The sequence below is a fragment of the Malaya genurostris genome, chromosome 2 (genome assembly GCF_030247185.1).
Source record: "Malaya genurostris strain Urasoe2022 chromosome 2, Malgen_1.1, whole genome shotgun sequence".
NCBI lineage: Eukaryota > Metazoa > Arthropoda > Insecta > Diptera > Culicidae > Malaya > Malaya genurostris.
In genome coordinates, this window is record NC_080571.1 from 302,832,090 (window position 1) to 302,854,718 (window position 22,629).

General features: G+C 37.3%; 1 protein-coding gene across 2 annotated transcripts in view; it reads left to right on the forward strand.

The window, feature by feature from the left end:
• Positions 1-305: 305 nt before the first annotated feature.
• LOC131430868 (1-phosphatidylinositol 4,5-bisphosphate phosphodiesterase classes I and II) overlaps positions 306-22,629 on the forward strand; it is a 340,169-nt gene continuing 317,845 nt past the window's right edge. For both annotated transcript variants that reach the window (XM_058596106.1, XM_058596107.1), the window contains exon 1: positions 306-1,465. The gene's annotated coding sequence lies outside the window, so the exon portion shown is untranslated. The remainder of the gene's footprint in view (positions 1,466-22,629) is intronic.

Sequence of the window (22,629 nt, forward strand, 5' to 3'; positions counted from 1 at the left end):
GCCTGTCAATAGCACGCACTACATTTCAGGCCTATCAATTACAATTCTCCCGTGCTACAGCTGCTGCTCCACATGGGAGCAAAAATCTCCACTCTCACGCGTGCTGCTTATCTTCTCGTTTGGGGGGGACCGCACGTTCGTGCGATTCCCCCTTCAGACAAGTTCATGTGGAATATCTCCGTAACTCTCTCGCGTTCTCACCGGAATCTCATCGATTCGCGACTCTGAGCGTATTGGTGTGGCTCCATCAAATCGTATCCCCAATTGCCGTTGTCTTCGTCGAATTTGTGCAATCCAACCACACGGTCCGAGCAGGAGAGTTGTGGATTTCATAGTGGAAAAGTCTTGCAAAATGATCACGTCTATCAATTAGCTAAAGTACGGTATCGCGTTCGGTGCTGGATTTGCTTGCATCTGTGCTGTGTGGCATAGCGAGGTGTACTGTCAAAAAAAGGTTCATACGATTTTGTACGGTGGATGCTGTAAGCTTTGTACGGTGGATCCTTGGATCACTCATCACTGGGGCTGGCCGTCAATTCGGAAGAGCCGTTCGCTCGGTGTGTCCACACCTGGGGACTTTTTCCCTTCTCGGTACTTATCTAGGCCACACCAATATTTCGCTCTCGCGGATAGTGTCGGTTGCTTCGTGGAATCGCTCGGTCATTCGTGTGCCGTAAGAATAAGCCCCCCGAAAATCCAGTGAGACAGAGGCTCGTATCGTTTGGTGGTTTGGATAAGAAGGCTGCAGTTGTTCAGGCGGATTGTGATTGCTTGCTGTGTCAGCAGAGTGGTGTTCTATCGTTATGCTAAACTGCTAGTTATTATATGGTTTATGTTCTGAAAAGTGCTGAATTGCAAAAATTTGGTAGTATTCAAAATCACGGAGAATTTAAGCAAGTGTCAGGAACGTCCTCCAGCGAGTATGAAAAAGAAACGGTCGTTACGACACAAGTGATGTGCAAACTTTGTTCGGCTTGAAATGTTTGTACCAATCAATTGTGATGTTATGAAAATAGAGATCAGAAAAAAGGTGTTTTCAAGTTCAAGGGAATTCGGTTCTATTTAGCACAGCAGGGAGAGGAAACTGAAGCAACCTTTTCGGTTCAGTGATCGATTACGCTAGAACAACTACTGGAGGTGGAGGTTTTTAACATATTATCCATATATTTCTACGGAGTATTCAAATAAACTCGACCCCACCGTCATTGTGAGATCATGTGCAAACTAGACCCTGCGGATGATGTGAATCTCACACAAAATCTCTAATCTTGAATAGAGCTGATGTTCTACAGATGCTGTATGTAAATAAAGTTTCGCCGTGTCATGCAGATATCAGACAGTTTTAGTGTAACATTTGTAGATTACGTCTGCAGATTCATGTGGTTTGAAATGACTTGACCTGTCATTAAACATACACAAAGCAATAAACGCTGAGGAGAGAGAGACTAAAACACCGTCGAACCAGGTAAGACGAAGTGAATGAGGAGTTAATCTATGAGTATTCACTTGCTCTCATACTCCTTGAAATGGTCAATCTGTTGATAGGGTTTGCTTAGGCGGTTATTTTTTTCGGATGTAGGGCTGGAACATCGTTGATGTGTTACTTAAAACGACTAGTTAATAGAAGTACAGAGAGACATTATCATAAACGACAGAGAGAGAGACTGATTGCTTCTCACAAATTCATGGCAAGATTTGTTGTTAATCTTGTGGCGCTGGGAACGATGATTAAAACTGGAAACAAACTTGCCTGAGTAGTGTGAGATAGCTGTAAATACACGTTCTATTTGATGACAAAACAATGTTTTGCGCTTGAAGTACTTCTTCTATACAGAATTGAATAAATATCTTAACTATTGAAATTGTCATGAAATAAAAAATGATGGTTTAAGGCAGACATAGTGCAATGCTTATAAGGATTTTTACGTAGCCTGTCTCAGTTATCGAATTCAATCTGTTCTCGGCAATTGGGTTATAAAGTCTTTAAAGCTGAAGTTTTTTTTAAACCTGATTAGGACAACGGTAGCAAAACAGAAAAAAGTAATTTATAACAATGTAAACGAAAATGATTGAAAACTGACTGCCTTCAATAGTTGCTTGAGTGACTGAGATTTTTTAAATAGAAATATTGAAATAACCTATTTCTAATGTTTAGAGCGTTCATCTCTTTTCAAAGGGCGTTATTGAAGTTTCACACCACTGTTTTTTCTAAATGCAATATTGACTGATTTTCGTAATCAAACTTTTAAAAATTGAAATGAATAATTCAAGTTTCAGGCTAAAATGACTAATATCAAACACTTTTTAGTTGCTGGAGGAAATCTAAAGTTATTTAATTTCTACGTCGGAATTATAAAATATATTGATGATGCTGAATCCTGAATGAATTACGCATAAATGTGAACGCATAAATGTTTTGGCAGAGAATTTATCAATATTGTCTACAGGGTCCGGCACTCGAAGTGTACTTCAGACGAAGATACTTCAGACCGCTCGCGCAGCTGACGCACGGGCATCAGCTCTCTAGACATTTGCTAAATGACAGTTCGGAGTTGTATTGTTTACAAGCGCAAGAAAGCATTTTGCCAAAAGTGAACGCGAAAAAAAAAAATCTTGACTTGAGAGAGCGAAGGAGTTGCTTCGTTTGGCCGAAAGTGGTCAATTTTCGAACATTGTATTTTCTGACGAGAAAATTTTTCCAATTGAGCAATTCGTAAACTCTCAAAACGATAGGGTTTACTTGACCGACCGTTCATACGAGAATTTGAGTCATCGATTGGCCACCAGGAGGCAGCACCCGCATCAGATAATGGTTTGGGCCGCTGTAACCGCAGATGGGCGCTCTCCAATCGTTTTCATCGAGCCTGGCGTCAAGGTAAATGCGACATATTATCGGGAAAGTATTCTGGAGGTTGCTTTGAAGCCGTGGGCAGACAAACATTTCGGTGGCAGACCATGGACGTTTCAGCAGGACTCGGCACCGTCTCACAAAGCTCGAGTGAACCAAGAATGGCTGAAAAACAACGTTCCGAACTTCATCACGTCCACACAATGGCTCTTGAATTCACCAGATGCGAATCCAATGGATTATTCTCTTTGGGCCATTTTGGAGAGCAAAGTCCGAACTAAAAGATACACCAGTCTCGAGGCGCTGAAAAAAGTCCGCGAGTGGGCCTAAATACCTGCAAGTCACATTTGGCAACTTGCGATTCGTTTTTTGACCGTCTCAAGGCCATAGTCAAGGCAAAAGGTGGTCATATCGAGCAAAAGTGAATTGATTCTGAATTTTGTATTATTTTTACACATTTTGTACTTTGAATTAAGTAAAAGTAATTTTCCAAACTGAATTTATGGCCTTTTTAATTGGTTACACTTCGAGTGCCGGACCCTGTAAGTGTCTAGTAATGCAAATTATGCATCGATTGTACTTTCATAGAAAGTGTTTGAAACTTAATCAAATAGTCAACTGTTGGGTAATGTTTGGTAACACGCTTGTATCCAGTGTAGTTGAAACTCAACAGAATGATTTTAGAAATGGAACAAATTGCAAAGTTTTCAACCTATAAGGAATAGCTTAAACTCTTTGAAAAATGATATAAAATAATCATTTAGAGGTTCGATACTTCTTGGGTAGCAGGTTTGTGCGCAGTGTACATGCCTTTTCTGCTTATTTTACGTTTCGTCTACGACTCATCTGTGCAGTATCAGTTTATGTTGGAATACTGCTGATGCCAACTTCGTGGTTTACCATAAACCGCTAAGCAGACGTAAAGTGTTTGCTATTTATAAAACACTTGCACCGAAGTCTTTTCAGATTGTAGACATTTAATCTACTTCTTACAGTCCGAGTTGCCAGTTCTGTTAATTTCTCTGTAAAATTGATGATATATAAGAGTAACTGTGATCTTTTTTTTCGTCGACTTCAGCGAATTCAATAGTTTTGCAGAAACTTATCAAAATTTACTGACTACACAGATAAAAATATATTGCCGGAACCATGATTAAAAATCATGAACAATAACAAATCTTTCATGAACATTTTCATGATATCAACCATTTTGCTCATGAAATTTCATGAGAAGACATGGTTCATGATTTCATAATTAAAAAATCATGGTACCGGCAATAGATTTTTACCCGTGTACTAAAATTATCTAAATAAGAAAATTTTGTAATGGTGATCGCTTGGTTTGGACTAAATGTTGTATGTATCGAAAATTTCACAGACAAGCTCCCGGAGTTATTACACGTTTGTGACCGGACGTTGTCCTGATGTTATACTTCACCTCCTCAGTTGGTCAATCGATTGCTTTGATTGTTGTTGCTGGAAGTAAAGATCCAATTTAGTATTTGCCACAATGAATACTGCTCACAATAAATGATCCCTTTCCAGTCCCATCAAATGCATACCAGAATGTTTCTAGTCATTAGTCCTGGTTTGGCCGTTTAAGTTGCTTTACCCTCGCTTTGACCACGATTCTTGCTTAACGTTGTTATTTGGATCGTATTTTCGGTGTTGTTCGAACGGACTACAGTGGCCATCGTAATAAATCTTGAAGGACAAGAAAAGCATCCCGGATCCCGCAATAACGACAGGAAAATCATCACTCGGAGGATGTTTATCTTTATTATCTTACCTGCAAGCAGAGATGGCATTTCACTAGAGTGATACACCAGGGAGTAGGAATCAACTGTACACTGCGGATATATTTTGTTTGCTCCACACAAAGGAGAAAGCGCACTTCTTCTCAGTGTCCATTAGACAGACTTTGAGTGCGTGCTTGTATTGAAAGAAGCTGGTGCGAGATAATCACATTCTCTTCGCATGAATCGCTCTCACGTGCTCTCGCCTAAATACACCCAAGTGATCACTGGCGCGTGATGGTGAGCGAACACTTCTGTGAACTTAAATTAATAGAGAGTAGATCCGGCATTGCTATGATAAATTTGCAAGGAAAAACGAAAATTCAATGATAAATTGTTTTATTTTGCTGATTTTGCGTGCCCCACGTTATTATACGCAAACCAGAATGCTCACCGGCGAGCACACCTCTGTGAAAGTATCTGCATCCACCTCAGAGAATTTATTAGCTCTACTCAAGCATTTTGGTGCGATTCAGTGGAGGAGGTAAAAGGAAATAAACAAACGCACTCATGATGCGTGCACACTTTATACAACAGCGGTGTATATATGTAAAAGAGAAGAGCTCTCGTTGAAGTTGTCAGTGCGAGGGGAGAAATTTTGCTTGCTCTTCGTCACACAGAGGAGATGGACATCTCTGCCTGCAAGCAGCCAAACTGGACATTGATACAGAACAAAAAGAGGTCATTACGAGTTACCCAGAACGCGTACTGATGAACTACGAAATGTGTGTAACCTTGATAACGGTTTTTTTGTGGCCACAGCTGGAGGGGACGTGTTTTTAAAAGAAATAAATAAGATTTTGGTATTAAGGTCGTTAGAAATTAACGCTTTGGCAGGCAATTTGTAGCTGCGGGTAAGAGTAGGACGAATGATTCTAAGAATTCGAAACTCTACAAGGAAGAGCGATTAAAATATAGGCTCTGCCGTGCATAAAAGCACGCAAAGACCCAGTTAAGTTTTTGTTAGTTCGGTTAGTTGTCACAGCAGTCGAAAAACATAAAAACAATCGAGTGAACTCCTCTTTAATTTCACTCGATCGAGGAATATTGTGCAATTGTTAGTAAAAACTGGAATAGCAAATCGGGGTGCTTCAGAGATGAATAAATGATGAAAAACTGGCAGCTGAAGTAAACGAACACAGTGTTCAAATCATGATTCGAGTTCAATTTTTCATCGATCTCAAAACGGAATTAGACTGTTGATATTTTTCCGGAAAGTACAATGGAAATGTATTACTTTGACAGTCTAACTATTTTATTACGTCATAACGATTCCGAGTGAATATCTTACATCCGCGATAATCAATGAATCGAGACTGTTTGATGTTTGTGGTTTGTGACTGTAACAAAAAGTAGCTCGATGCATGACTGTTTAGTTACTCTATCAAAATCAAAATCTAATTGATCCACCTTCTCATTCGAATCCAGTTAGAGTTATAAAAAAAAATAAAATAGAACTCTATCGATATACTCATCTTGCCATAATCAACCGTTGCTCTAATGTAATATGTATTGTAGCTATATAATCAATTCTACTTGCAGCTTGTGGGAAATGAAACACATGTTCAAAAACTCAAGCTATAATTATTCCAAGAACATACATTTTTTATGAAAACTTCGTCTAGCGGAGTAATTGGAGTTGGATTTATTACTGTACGATCTTCTTAGTCCAGAGATTCGACGGAGAAATAATTTGTCATGTTCTGAAATAAAATCTACTACATAGCAGATGAAACACAATTTTTATATTGACATTGAACAACGTCAGAACCGAACAACTGTAGTTTCAGTAAGCATAGATAGAGTCTAATTTTTTGCCTTCAACTACTGAATTTCTTAACGGCTCAATTTAAACTGCATTGCACTCAGGAGACGAAATGTACAGTTTCATAATGTCTGACAACACTCCTAGAAAAAATTAAATTTATCGTATACCGGTATGAAGTGAGCGTTTTTTTTGGTAAATGGAACACAATTATTTTAAATTGAAAATTTAAAAAAAATCCGAAGTAGTTTTCTACACATCTTAACCTTAACCTAAGCTTCATAATTGTTCGTCTTATGAAGCAAACCAATTAGACACCCAATTGTCGACTTCTTCGTAGAAATCAAAGTGCCGCCCAACAATGCGAAACAAACAGTAGTCGAAAGGGGCCAAGTCTGGTAAATATGGTAGGTAGGGAAGCGACTCCCAGTGTGTTGATTGAACCAGAACCGGCTTTACTTTACCGTGTATCAAAAATATTTTTTGCTGGTCCATTCTGATCGTTTTTAGATCAATTCATGGTTCAAATTGATCATGTGTTGTCTGTAGCGATTATTGTTAACAGTGTCACCAGGTTTTAGAAGCTCACGATATGCCACACCTTTCTGACCCCATCAAATCAGTATTGTTTTCTTGTCGAATTTATCTGGTTTTGCAGTCGTTGTTGATGGTTGTCCCAGCTTAACCCATGTTTTTTTTTGCGTTTAGGATTCTTAAAATAAATCCATTTTCATCGCCAGTAACAGTTCGATACAAAACTGATGTTCTTTAGTGTCTTTGAAGCAAGATTTCACAAGTGTTTTTTTCGGTTTTCCATATGTCTTTCATTCAATTCATGTGGTATTCATTTCTCACATTTTTTTTACTTTTCCCATAGCGTTTGAATGGACTGAAATTGTTTGATGGTTGTCCCGGCTTAACCCATGTTTTTTGCGTTTAGGATTTTTAAAACAAATCCATTTTCATCGCCAGTAACAGTTCGATACAAAACTGATGTTCTTTAGTGTCTTTGAAGCAAAATTTCACAAGTGTTTTTTTCGGTTTTCCATTTGTCTTTCATTCAATTTATGTGGTATCCATTTCTCACATTTTTTTACTTTTCCCATAGCTTTTAAATGGACTGAAATTGTTTGATGGTTGTCCCGGCTTAACCCATGTTTTTTGCGTTTAGGATTCTCAAAATAAATCCATTTTCATCGTCAGTCACAGTTCGATACAAAACTGATGTTCTTTAGCATTTTCTAAGCAACATTTCACAAATGTTTTTTGGGTTTTCCGTCTGTCTTTCATTCAATTCATGTGGTATCCATTTGTTTACTATTCATACTTGGTACACTTGACGGAATTTCAAGTATGCCGTAATTTCTTGAGTGATGATATAAAATTACATCTATCAACATGTAAAAAAAAATTTTGTTTCTGCTTCGATGCCAGTTTCAGATAAATTAGCTGTGCAGTTGATGAATCATATCACTAGTGAACATCATTTTTACATGTTTTAAATTGTAAATGTAAGTGAATTTCAAAGCTGATACAATCAACTCGCGTAAGAGACGGAGATATTGCTCAGAGTAAACGTAAAACTACGTACACTTTCTTCTGACACAGACTGTAGAACAATTTAATAAACTAGAATCAAGTGAATTTCAAGCTTGAGCTGCCGGTTCTTCTGTTCAGCTTCTTTCGTTGTCGAATCATGTTTGTTCATTCAACTCAAACAAAACAGTAAAGGCTATTAGTTTGTGTACAGCTCAACTGTATTAAATGCAATAAACAAAACAAACTAATCATCGGCAATCTCATTCGGTTATATATACATTCGTATGTATATGAGGTTCCATACGCGAAATGCTCTTCGCTGTTCTTTTCTCGAATATTTTCGTTTGCCTACTGAGTGTCACAAGCTTTGACTCGTCATAATGCACCTTGAAAAATGTGGAAGTGATGCCAAACGTTGAGACTGTGCCATCTATCAAATCGAGGAAATTTCGCAACTAGATTGACCCAAATCGTTTAGCACAAGCTATGACTAGCATGACAAATTAATTGATTCAGATTACATACAATTTATAATTAAGGAAAATCGATCTGTACAAATTAATGTTGAGGCTGAATTTTATACGATTGGAGTCTCGCCAAGAACAAATAACAAGCGGTACGTCTCGTCAGTAAAGACACCTTGTTTATGTGCAACAAAGTGTTGTTGCTGAAATAGAGTTTAATCTTCAGGATTGCTAAACGGTTCGGTTGTTTGTTGTAAGGTTCGACTATTCAAGGTAAATGTTGACAGTTGACTTATCGGTCGTTTTTATAAATAACTGCAAGATATTAATGTCGTTCTCAGTGGTAGTCCTGATCCTGGCGGGTGCAACTGTTCCAATGCGCCAGTTGAACTTGCTTTTTGGATCATCTAGCCAGGTAAAAAGGATGTTTGCCTTCTACCACTGTATGGAAATATTATGTAAATTAGATAGCTTCCTTCTGGCAAGATGAGCCGTAAGCACCAAGAAAAACATATAGCTTCCTTCGGGTAACCTTTTCACTTTAAACAAACGCGTATTTTTTCCTCATCGTATTTGACTAAACATGAGAAGGTATTATGCGCACGCTACTGAGCTCTGGCAACCAGCATCGAGCTGGATCGAAGTGACCGACGGCTTTCTCAGCATGACCAGTCGCGCACCGTTTAGTGTTGTGCTTGAATAGGGTTACGAGCCCGCTGTCACTTCGTTGGCTACATAAGTGCGTCAACTAGCGGTTGAGTGTTAGGCGCAATGGTTCCATTGCGGCGTCCTTAGTGCGATTGAAGGTCAGAAAAATACCTACCACCGTAATATGCTCGTCGCACTACACTGACTAGGCTGGCTGCTCAGTACATTTATAGTTCGAAGTGTTTTGTCATTGTCACCCAATGTGACGTTTTTTTCTCGGCGTGAATGAATAGAACGAACTGCGGTTGGTCGACTGAAAGCAAAAAAAATACTGTTGATATCTAAATGTTATGCAGTTTATAAACATGCAACTGTAGTGATGAGATATTATTCAGTGCTACAGTAGTTTAACAACATTTCAGTAGAGCAACGAGCGCTTAGAGTAAAGGTGAGAAGTAATCTGTTCCTGTTGAATGGAGTTGCTTCGTTCGAGTAGATAAAAGGTGCAGATTTCGAGATGGCCTGCTTTTCGAAATCGCGATCATAAAATATTCCAAACGAGTATTTTTTTACCTGAGAAAAAAAAGGTAACTTTGTATGTTATCTATTCGAATGCTCAGTACCTCGCCCCATTCTACGGTAGCAGCGGCAATTGCATGGTGATATTTTTATATATTTTGCTGCCTTTAAATATAGATGATCAAATATGCCTTTCATCACGTGCAGAGTTAGTGCGAGGTGCGTAAGGCATTACTGAGAGAATTTGTCACCCGAACTTGTGGTGACAGTGCAGAACTGGTTTTACGTGAATCTCTCGATCGCATGTCAATACCTAAGGTCCGGTTGTAAATTTTACTTTCATTTCTTATTTGCTGGAATTGGGCACCTATAGGCCGTTATAAAGCTGGGTAGTCAGCCAGAATGAAGGTTTCGTTTGTGGAAATATGATAAATAGGGTAATTGTTCCACTACTTATCTCATTCGTAAAATCATCACTCCATATTGTGGATAACTCAGTCAACAATTAACGGATTACGATTGAACCGCTTTGCTTCGAGAATGTAATATCACAGCAAAATGTGCAACCTTACTTAAACAGCGACGTAAAAATTTGCAGTGTATGCACTTTTTCAAACGTATATTGTCAAAAGGATTATGATATAATTTAACATTTTTATGTTCCAAGTTGTTTTGTTCGCATAATTGAGTTATTGCCATTAGAGCAATTCCAATGAAATCGAAGGTAGTTTTTTTATTTGTCTCAAATTTTGTCCTTTTTACTCTAGCCTTACTTTTGACACTTTACAGGCCTAGGCAAATATTTCTTGATAAAGACATGTTTCATTAACGGTTTGTTTGATTGGTTTTGTGATTTCGGAAATGTTCTAGCCGAGATGCTTGGTATTACATAGAGAAATTATACACTGTGAAAAAAAGTGTTTTTATTCTGTTCTGAATAATAGCTAAAATTGATTTTAAAATTTTTTGTATAGAGGTTTAAAAAAAACTGATAATGTTATCGCACCAAAGATAAATAATAAAGACATGTACGATGATTATTTTTAAAAAATGTGGTTCGTTCCCGGTACCTTCTGAAATGATCGCACCCACCGCTTGGTGGAGCGCGAGATTAATTGCATTGTTATCATTTCAACCAAAGTGTGCCATAAAATCTCAATATATACAAATGAGCTACCGAATCGAAAGGGTTCTCACGGTTTGACATTTGCATTATGAATGTATGATGGGAACTCAGCAGTGCAACCAATTTATCACCATTGGTGCCAGTTTCACGGAGGACCGTAGATGTGCGCCAAAAAAAAGATCGTGATTGTCATGTCTGGAAATTCGTTTGTGATCGCACCATAGCTCAAGATGGCGAAATAATGGAACAAAAAGTTTTCCGTGTCTTTTAGCCTTTCTCACATATTTTTCAAATCGCCATATAGAATGACAATATGTACAACACCGGTATATACAACCTGGAAGAAGAAAACACAACACAAACGATACGTGCTTTGTTCTATTTCGTAAACGCTATAAATAAAACGGAACGGTTACGACTGTATACTACTGGTGTGTGATATTGGTAAAAGACGGTGCTGCAGTTGATGAAAATTTCAGCTATTTTATGATAAGTTCAACCGAAAAAATAAAAGAATGTCAATGAATTGAAATTTATTTGAAAAAAGTTAACATACATCGTAATTTCAAGTTTCGCGATGTAAATGCAATTTTCACAAGGTAGTGCAGTAATGGCGTGCCGGTGGTGTAGTGATGTCAATTATAACAATAATAATAATAATAATCCTACTACATGTTTTATGCTGCTGATTCATGCTGTTCAGCTTGACTTACATATGTAAAAGTAACAATCATTTAACAATTTAATCGAAATAGAGCAAAAGATTGTAAGTCTAGGTTTAACTAGGTTCAAAACTGTTCCAATTTGTAGGTCATATTTATTACTGGTATACGAACCAACTACAGCTATTCCGGTCATCTGAATCCGGTTTCGGAAGTATTGGAAATAGTGATCAAAAACTGCAAACAGTATCTAACTCACTTTTTATCAAGATGGCAAAATCGGTTTTTACAAACTTATAGGTTCAAATAAAAAGTCCTACAGTTTCAAACAGAATTCCTGAATTTGTTGTGAATATCAGTTACGTTTCCGAATGTACAGGGTAAACAGGATTTGTAGATTTTGTTAGATTAAGTCCGAACAACTTTCCTATTTCTATCAAATGAACAGTTGCTTTTGCGAATTCTACAGTAATATTTTTGATGTTATTAGTAATATGAGAAAGATATTATTACACCACTAGGTGCATTAAAACTGTTTTTTTTTATATTTGATAAGGGAAACTGCCCTAGCTCTAAGATAAAAGTAGAAATTTTTTCACTTCGATAATTTTAATAATTTTGTTATATGGTAATTTGATATGGTGTTCTGGTATTGTAAAATAATATGCATTGTAAAAATTGTTTTAAGGTCATTTAATTTTATGTTTTCATTATTATCATTCCTGAATAACTCGAAAGCGAAAGAAATGTAGATTTTTTAAATAATTCGTGTACTAAGGGGCTATCTAGAGTATGTATTTCTTATATGTACTATTACTATGAGAAGAAAATGTCTGTGCAATACGTGTGAATAATACCATAATATAATCATCATTTCAATTTTCCGAAATCTCTGAAATTGGGGCGTTACTAATCAGCGAATCGAAAGAAAGCTATGCAGGAAATGTTTATTAGTTTATTTCGATAAAGACATAAAAGAATGCGCGTGTGGGTATCTGATATCACTAGAACATTTGATAATGAATGTAGAAGTTGTTTCACCTTCGTGTTAGTTTGCGGTATGTTTACAAATTCATATGCCATCATGTCATGTGCAGAATGGTTCACTCTAATTAGCTATACACGCCGCAGTATGCCAGGAACCTAACTGAGAAAAATGGGGTAGAACGCATCCCTGGGGCCAAACTGAAATTTTATAACAAAGTATGACTATAATATTTTGAAAGTTTTGGATTATGTACATCTAAAACAACAAACAAGTCACAAGTGCCTCTATGTTCAGATGCATGTAACATCGTGTTATGTAAAATGTAAGTTTTCCGAATTTTTCACGATCGCGCGTTTTGACCCCCGTATATTTAAATGGATTTTTACGTCATTTAGGTTTGAGTATCTCGTGGGCACCGGTTTGTGCTAAAGCGTGTATAACTGTTTTGATTGTTTTACGTTTCGTAATCAACTCATCAGAGCATTAGCAGATTATGTTGGACTGCTAATGCCACTTCGCTGATCAACATAATCCGCTAAGCAGACGTGTAGTATTTGTTATTTGCAAATCACGTATTTGCACCAAAGTGCAATATCTATCCTGACGTCGGAAACTAATTTACGACTATATGGCCGTAAAAATATGGTAGTCATTCAGGTTTTGATACCTCGTGGACACCGGTTTTACGGATTTTGAAAAATATGTTTTTTCTTGCATCTTATATAGGAAGCGGCGAGAATTAGTTTGCATTTGCATGTGAAACACTAGGGTAATTGATGCATGCAACTTTTACGTTTATTTTTCTTTTTTTTGAGATATAGTAATCTTTTCTTAGAGAATGCATTTTACCCATCCTTTCTCTACTGGTGATGAATTTTGAAAATCAACATCAACGATAGTTTTTTCAACCCAGTTGATTCTTGTCTGTATAATTGCTAATCGAAGACTGGAGAATCCACAAAATCATGTGCTGTCTAAATTAACAAGTTGTTTTATTCGTTAAAATTTGAGGGAATAGCATTTGTGCGCATTTTGCAGATATGCCTTTAGTATTTGGATATTGTTTTTTTAATGAAACCTTCCAAATTATCATGTTGTTGGTATGCGAGTTCTCTAAATTGTTTGGTTTTAGGTATAGTTTTATTAGTTTTGCTTTCACTTGCTCAACCCTTCTTTTCTTTCCATCACCACTCGTTTCAAGTTAATTCTCAAGTTTGAACTCCTCAATGGCTCAATGAATTTCGATCGGACAATGTTCAGAGAGCTAAAAAATCGACAGAATCATTCGCAGATGACTCCTGCAACGTTTTGAAGTAGTGGCAAGAAGAAAAATTCAGCGAAAATAACGGTTATTCATCGTGCTATGTTAAACATTGAACCAGTCGTGTTTAGAGACACTTATGTCGTTTTCGCATGATGCACAACCTAACCCAGTTTCCACCCTAACTGCTGTCAAACCGTTTGTTTGAAGCTAGTTTCGAACCTAGTTTCAACGTAGTTGAACTGAAAATTTAGTCAGTTTCGAACCTGGTTTTACCTATTTTTATATAGGGTGATTTTTTAAGAGCTTGAGAACTTTTTTAAACAATAAAACGCATAAAATTTGCAAAATCTCATCGGTTCTTTATTTTAAACGTTAGATTGGTACATGACATTTACTTTTTGAAGATAATTTCATTTAAATGTTGACCGCGGCTGCGTCTTAGGTGGTCCATTCGGAAAGTCCAATTTTGGGCAACTTTTTCGAGCATTTCGGCCGGAATAGCCCGAATTTCTTCGGAAATGTTGTCTTCCAAAGCTGGAATAGTTACTGGCTTATTTCTGTAGACTTTAGACTTGACGTAGCCCCACAAAAAATAGTCTAAAGGCGTCAAATCGCATGATCTTGGTGGCCAACTTACCGGTCCATTTCTTGAGATGAATTGTTCTCCGAAGTTTTCCCTCAAAATGGCCATAGAATCGCGAGCTGTGTGGCATGTAGCGCCATCTTGTTGAAACCACATGTCAACCAAGTTCAGTTCTTCCATTTTTGGCAACAAAAAGTTTGTTAGCATCGAACGATAGCGATCGCCATTCACTGTAACGTTGCGTCCAACAGCATCTTTGAAAAAATACGGTCCAATGATTCCACCAGCGTACAAACCACACCAAACAGTGCATTTTTCGGGATGCATGGGCAGTTCTTGAACGGCTTCTGGTTGCTCTTCACTCCAAATGCGGCAATTTTGCTTATTTACGTAGCCATTCAACCAGAAATGAGCCTCATCGTTGAACAAAATTTGTCGATAAAAAAGCGGATTTTCCGAATGGACCACCTAAGACGCAGCCGCGGTCAACATTTAAATGAAATTATCTTCAAAAAGTATATGTCATGTACCAATCTAACGTTTAAAATAAAGAACCGATGAGATTTTGCAAATTTTATGCGTTTTATTGTTTAAAAAAGTTCTCAAGCTCTTAAAAAATCACCCTGTATATATAAAAAATAGGTATAGAATTCGCTCAAACTTTCGAAAATTTTTCCGAGGCCCGGAGGGCCGAATGACATATACCAATCGATTCAGCTCGACGAACTGAGCAAATGTCTGTGTGTGTGTGTATGTGTGTGTGTGTCCGTATGTGTGTTGTCAACTAAGAGATCGAGATCTCAGAGATGGCTGGACCGATTTTCATCAAACTAGTCGCAAATGAAAGGTCTCCCCGTCACCCAAAACGCTATTGAATGGTTTTGAGATCGGATGTTTACTTTTTGAGTTATACAAAGTTTTATGTCAAAATTTTCAGTTTTTTGACAATATCTGTCACAATTGACCTTGAAAACAGAATATGTTTTCAGACTTAGATTCCGCACGGTAATACCTATCCAACAAGCCATAGATTGTTAAAATCCGTCCATTTTTAACGGAAATATCGAAATTTTTCTGTAAGCGACTTTTCCCCCTATTCCAGCAGTAGGAGTTTTGAGCGCTGTATGACAAAGAAATGCTTGGGAGCAACGGAAAACACGATTTTTTATACTGTTACATACAATTGTTTCTAAGAACCAAAAGGATTGTGTACAGCATTCTTTTTCATGACATTTAGCCTGGGACCGATTTTGGCACGGCTCGTTTTTGGCAACATAATCGTTCGAATATGACATATGTAAACCAGATGATGGCAGAATTTTTTTTAATTATTTTGTTTTAAACTACTTACAGCAATAAATGCTGGAACAACATAACATCCATATACCATTCGAATCAGTTCGTCGAGATCAGCAAATGCGTGTGTGACAAATAACTTCAATTAATTTTCTCGGAAAATTTCTTTTCTACAAATTCAGATTCATACGAAAAGTCGTATGCTCCCAAACAAAGTTCCTGCATTATGTTTGGTTCCGACCTCTGGTTTCGGAACTACAGGATGATATGTGAAACGAAATCAAAATTGTGTAACTCATTTTTCTTGAAGATGGCTGAACCGATCTAAGATGCAAATGAAATCTAAGAATCATCTAAGATTCAAATGAAAAGTTTCAAAGTTCTATAAAACATCTTGCTTTTCAGTCAGATCCAACTTCCGGTTTCGGGGATTGTATAAAAATGTCTATTCCACATAATTTAATCAGGTTTATCGGGTTAGCAGATTTGGATAGTCGATAAAAAAATTAACTTTTTTCAGTTTTAGTGGTATTCAGTTGTCGATCAGAAGGCACCTAAAAATTTAATTCGTGCTATGATCTCTCAAAGATGTCTTAACTGATTTTCAAATGTTTTGAAACAAATGTAAAGTGTACAGCTACTCAGGTGAATTTATCTGACTTCGGCCATACCGCTTTTAGAATTCCGGTTCCAGTATAAAATCGTTTCTCAAAGCTCAATCGTTTTCTCAAAAAAAGCCTAATCAAATTTCAGAAACAAAAATTTTAATTAAAACAAACTTATATACAAAAATTAATTATTTTATCCAATTATGACTTCCGGTTCTCGAATTACATGATGATGAATTTTTAAAATTCAAACCGATATAGAAGATGACAATCCCGAAAAGCTTCAAAGTTGAACTCAAAACTGTTGTAATTTATTCGTCATATGGCCATACGAATCGGTTTGGGTTATGCTGGTTCCTGAATACCGGCTCTGGAAGTACCTTAAATTACCGTAAACTCTAGAGTGGAACTTACATATCATGGCATGTTTAATCGATTATCACACTTCTAGATTCAAATTCGATCCGATTTGCAGTTTCGACATTACAGAGTGATTAAAATCTCAAATTGTCGCTTAAAACGAGGGTCATTAAAATAATGTCATGAAAACTTAAACACCGAAGAATATTCATGCAAAAAACACATGCGGATTGATAAAAATAGGTATCATCTCACTGCTAGGTGGATTAAACACGTTTTTATATCAGATTTGCTCAAACTCCCGTTGCTAAGTGCGAACCCAAAACAGTTTCGCGAACAGTGTTTGTTTGATGAAACTACCCTGGGTTAAGGAGTGTATCGAAAAGTAGTTAGCAACATTGATTATTGAATAAAAAAGCAAAAAAAACATATTTTGACATCAGTTTTTGATATATTGTAGAAAAATAACATTTTTATGCATTTCACTGATTATATTGAAGAAAATCCTAGTTTCTGTGAAAATCTCGCACTTTGGACTTGACATTCTTCATTAAATTCTGCACAGTTACTTTTGTGACTTTCCTGGTGGCAGCTGTACAGTTTTTTTTGAACTCCTGCATGTTTTGGGACACTGTACCTTCCTTCCGAAAGTGCCGCTTGACAATTGCCCAATACCTTTCAATTGGCCGAAGATACGGGCATTTCGTTGGATTGAAGGATATTTACGAATTGTACATTATTTTTTGACAACCACTGTAGAACGGAGTTAACGTAGTGGGCTGAAGCCAAATCCTGCCAGAAGATAGGAGGAGCCTTATGTTTTCTGTACAGTGGCAGCATTCTCTTCTTCAAACATTCTTCCTCGTACACGTTGGCGTTAATTGCGCCCTTCATGAAGAAAATCGACGACCGCAAACCACATGTACAAATTGCTTGTCAGACCAACTCCTTCTGCCCAAATTTTTCCATCGCCACCGTGGTGTCAGCGTCGTCCAGGTTCTAATATACCGATTTCGTATAATATTGCGGTCCGGGCAGCGCTCGAGAGTCTTCCTTGGCGTAGGTTTCGTCGTCGATCAGGATGCATCCGTCTTTATTCTGTAGAATCCGGTTATACAGTTTTCGCGCTCTTGTTTTGGCCTGAACTTGCTGTACCAGGGACTTTTTCGGCACCTTCTGTTTCTTGTACGTTTTCAGGGAGTTCCGAACTTCGATCCGTTGAATCATCCCGATGCTGGTGTTGAACTGCTTGGCCATATCCCGCGTCGACGCCGATGGGTTTTTCCTGATGTACTTTTAAGTCCCGGCCGGGCTGGCAATGTCGTATAACGGTGTTGAATTTGATTTGGATACGACTTCCTATTTTATTATTCTAGGTGATGTGTTAAATAATCAATTTCATCAGCGTATTTCTATACATGGCGAAGTGAATACTAATAAAATCCTTTGAATTAGTAAGTGGGTGAAAATTGATTTTCATAACCATAGGTTCAAATAAAAGGTCTTATAGTATCACATATTGCTTTTGATTTTATTTTATTTGATTTTTTTAATCTATCCCAGGTTTCATGTATAAGAAAATATGCAGAAACATTTTTCCCATAAACAGCGCCAATATTTCGTATACAGAGTAAATCGTGTGTCGAGGCCATCGTTCCATCGATTAGCTCCGCCTCAATGCAATGTTTAAATAAAATGGATTCTAATATTACAGAGAGATATTCGATCTCTTGCAGATGGCAGACAATAGACACGTATTTGGTTTATATATTTTAGCTTCACATATACAAATAACAATTTAGGATCATAGCAATAGTCCAGTTTACACACAATGTCCTTTTTGTTCAACACACGTATTCTAGCCATCCGTTGTCACAACCAACCACTGATAACTTTTAGACAAAGTTAAAAGCAAGTATATTACAAACAGTTCTAATAAAAACAAGCGAGCTGGATAAACTAGGACTAATTTCAAATAACCTTGAAACGGTATTGAATGTAATACCACTTCAGTAATACCACGACAAGTCGAACCGTTTGACCAATTTTAAGAACTCATAAGTAATTTTGCAATTTCAAATGGGTACAACATACGAACCAATTTACACCCTCTCATTCTGTTACTAACGCATAAGGCGGTAGCATCCAGTAGACGCCATGCTATTAACCAAATACCATCCTAGACAAACGGGGGATGTTTTTCGGTCCTGGAGGCACTGACAGTAGTGAAAATTGCACAATTGCACATTCTATCCGTATAAAATATCTAATAGTAGGTTGCTATTTAGTAACTAACTTCTAGTGGTGCTACTGCCTCTATTCGTGGTTTAAGCATGCAATGATCCATACAAAATTTCTTAACGGATTTTTACAAACTAAGATACAAAGGTTTTGAAATTCTTTAAAAAGTCCCCGAAAAGTTGATCCAGATCCGACTTCCGGTTCCGATATTACAGCTCGGTAAGTGAAAAATTTACAATTTCATGAGTATTTTTTCACAAGTGATGGCAAAACGAGGTGCAAATTTTTATAAAACTTACTACTAAATTCATCTAGTTGGCAGATTATGTTAGTTGGTGAATATATAAATCTACTTTGGGACTACTAGTACCCAGTTTCCGGTTCCGAAAGCACCGATACTAGTGGAAGTTAAAGCTCTCATTGCGTTAAAAGATACTGTGCAATTACATCTATATCCGACTTCCGGTTCCGAAATTATAGGGCGATGAGTGTATAAACAAAATTGTACAAAATGATGCAAAACCGGTACGCATCGGTACGTGCTGGTACGAAACAAGAAAACACCACCACCAAGCTAACAGCGTGCTTTGTTCAATTTTATATAGCGTGCAAGGTTGCCACATTTAAATCTATATAGAATTGACATAACTGTTTACAAATTGAAAAGGTTATGGTAGTTTATACCCAAATAAAGTTTTTGATTTCATTCTAGTGATGTATTTGAAAATATAATTAATATGATCAAGGCATCATTACACCACTAGGTGGATTAAAAAAGATTTTTTTTCATAATAGTGACTCTATAAACATAATGCAAAAAATATTCTTTTTTCGGCTTTTTTCCTACTTTGACATTGAAAAACGATATAACCCATCATTGATTTAATCCACCTAGTGGTATGATGGCGCCTTTCTCATGTTACTCATATTCTCATATATACATATTCTGTCAAATTTTGACGCATATCGTACGATTAGTTTTTGTTTGGCGTCTATACAAAGAAGTTGAAAAATTTTCGTGTGGCGATTTTTATAATGGATGAAAATTTAGAACAACGTGCGTGCATCAAATTTTCTGTTGCAAATGGATTTAAGTGTTCCGAAACGTTGAAAATGTTAGAAAAGGTCTTTGGTGAATCGTGTCTAGGAAAAACACACGCATACGAGTGGTATAAACGCTTCAAAGGTGGTCGTACAAGCTTGAATCATGATGAGATCCCTGGCCGCCCAACAGCATCTGTTACTAAAGAAAACATTGAATCGGCGAAGCAAATCGTGTTGCAAAATCGTTCTGTACCGATTAGAGAGATTGCGGTGTTGTTGGGCATCTCTTATGGATCAGCCGAACACATTTTAACTGATGTTTTGGGTTTGAAACGCGTCGCTTCTCGGCTGGTGCCAAAAAAGCTGAATTTCACACGCTCACACAGCGTTGGTTGTGTCGCAGTTTTTGGGCAAAAACTCAACCAATATCAATAACCAAGCACCGTACTCTCCAGATATGGCCCCGTGTGACTTTTTCCTCTTCCCCAGACTCAAATTGCCATTGCGGGGAACGCGTTTTGAGACCATAGAGACCATAAAAGAGAATTCGCTGCGTGAACTAAAGGCCATACCTTCGGCGGCCTATAAAACTTGTATGGAAAATTGGATCAAGCGTTGGCATGCATGTATTGCCGCAGGAGGAGAGTAGTTTGAAGGCGATAATAAAGAAATTTATTAAAAATTGAATTTTGGGTTTTTTAATAAAATTCCGGTTCTTTTTTGATCATAAGGTATTACTACAGCATCTTGAATAAAAACAAGAAAGTTTTTTCGGGCACAAAACAGTTTTGAATAACAAAATTTAGAAGAAAATTTTATATGGCTAGTTATATACTTCAGAACCGGAAGTAGTATCCAAATAAAAGTCATCATTGTTATACGAGTATGTGAGACCTTTAATTTGAATCTAATTTTGTAAAACTCGATTCAGCCATCTCAAGAACATGAAGTGTTTTTTGTTTTTTGTTTTTGTTTTTGTTTTTGTTTTTTGTTTTTGTTTTTTGTTTTTGTTTTTTGTTTTTGTTTTTTGTAGCTTTTTGCACACATCGCCCTGTAACTCTGGAACATGGATCCGAATAAAATTTAAAATCGTTCAATCGTTCTATAGAAAAGTATGCTCTTTGATATGAATATTAGATTGTGTAAATCGGTTCGGCCATCTTCGACAAAATTAAGTGCATATTTTTGCCATTTTCCGCACTCATCATCATGTAATTCCGGAACCGGAAGTCCAACCAAGATAAAACTCAATAGCGCTCTATTAGACCATAAGACCTTTTATATTAAAGTTTGTGAAAATCAGTTAAGCCATCTCGGAGAAAATCAAGTGCATATTTGTTGCACAAACAAGCGCATACATACATACACACATACATACATAGTCACAGAGCCATTTTGCGACCTCGACAAGCAGAGTCAAATTGTATATGAAACTCGGCCCTCCGGTTCGAAAGTTAGATTACACAGTGATTGCATAGCCTTTTCATATGAGAAAGGCAAAAACTGAGAATGAGGTCGTTTTCAAAATGTGTTTATAATAATCAATTTCGAGTTATTTAAATATTTGTTTCTTTATAACTTTTTTCCCCAGCATGTAACCAAAACAAAAATCGTTTTGCAAAAGGTTTGCTTCTATTTCTTACTGAAAATTTCTCAACTGACCGGATATAAACAAGGCACTCGAAAGGAGATTTGGTCAAAATTAGGTTACCTTAATTTGCTCAATTTTACACCATTTTTTGTGCCAGTGTGATGTGTCGCAATAATAATCAACTCACCCTTTAAAACCATAATCAAAATGTGTTGTGCATCTAATCACGATGAATAATTGCTCCCAAAACCAGTGCTATCTCTCAGTATGCCAACGATGCTAATTTAATTGGAATAGAGCGACTCTTTCCCATGTTCTCATGTTTGCAGCTAATACGTATAACCCTCGTAAGTGTACTCAACACATGATCGACTGCCGTCTGGAAGAAATCTATGCTGCTGGTGAACCTCCATCGTCGGTAATCAAAATAGATTGATTCACCAACTGACACAAAATAAACAAGCATGTAAACATTCGGGAAACGTTCTAATGTCAAGAGCTGTCTTATTTACCCGATACTGAGTGGTTTCGTGTGACAACGCCTCCATCACCACTATCACCAACAGCAGCAGCAGCAGCAGTGCCATAAGCCAGTGACGACGGTTTTGCTTTACTAATCTATCCAACTCAATTTCGACTCATCCACTCAGCAAGCTCTCAGAGCGAACTCGAGTTGCCCTCCACCTTCGATAATGGTTTTGTGCGGCGCTCACCAATCGAATTAAATGTATTGAGTGAAACGGATTAGGGCAGTTGTTTTTGCTCAATCGAATGTTTCCACCTAGAATATGTGCCGATTCTCGTCCATCCTGTAGCCACGGCTATTTATGAGAGTGGTTTTCAGTTATAGTGGTTACGATTATATGCCGGACAAATAAACTTTTGCAATTATAATTCATTTAATTGCAATGGTTGGTGTCGTTGAGATGATGGATTGTGTATTGATTACATCATGCTTCGCGTTGATTAGCTAATAGGAGAAAATTATGCTTTGGATTGTAGTAGGTAGCTAGAACCGAAAACTTTAACATGATGATAGCCGTCATTACCGGACACCCACAACATCATTTAATATTTCTGGATCCTTGACCTTTCGCAGCGAAGGTTGGATGGGAGAAAATCACTTTGAAAAATATTTTTCTTCCTATGATTCATTACCACAACTGCGGAGACCGCTAACACCCGACCAGCTGCCGCCTTCCCCGGGCCGGTCTGCCATGAAGGGTTGAGTGCTATTGTAATTACTTTATCAATTGCAGTGATCTTGTTTTCACCATCTGTCAGAAC